Raw genomic sequence first — 591 nt, forward strand, 5'->3', positions numbered from 1 at the left:
GAACGAGCTGCACAATCTCATATTCACACCCAACACAGCATGATTGTTTTCAATAAGTTGTTTTTATTTCTTATCTTCAGAGCTGTAACATATTTTTTTTATTTTAACTAACTTTTGCAATGTTTGTCTTCATCTTGATCATTTTAAAGTCACAAATAGGCTCTGTTCATTCTGATCCTTTTCAAAATAAGACGTATTCCATTTTAGACAAAATATCAAATTAAAAAAACTCACTAACACCAAAATGACTTAATTTGATTAATTTACAGATATAAATTTGAATATGTAAGTTTTTTTTTCACTGACTAAACTTTTGTCAGAAAAAGAGACATTTCTTACTATTAAAAAACAACAAACACAAGTACATATGAATGAAGTGGCTTCTAAACTTTGTTTTTGTGTAGGTGTGGGTGGATGGGTTGATAGTACTGTTCCCTTAAGGGACTAAAGTGAAGCGGATTACATTCTACTGAGTGACAGAGAATACCAGAGTGTATAAAAAGACCCCGGTTCAGGTGAGAAGCAGGTAAATCTGCTTCACCCTCACCAGATACGATGTGTTGTTCTTTTTTGATTCCTGTCTCATAATGG

Source organism: Oryzias melastigma, linkage group LG14 (assembly GCF_002922805.2).
Source record: "Oryzias melastigma strain HK-1 linkage group LG14, ASM292280v2, whole genome shotgun sequence".
Classification (NCBI taxonomy): domain Eukaryota; kingdom Metazoa; phylum Chordata; class Actinopteri; order Beloniformes; family Adrianichthyidae; genus Oryzias; species Oryzias melastigma.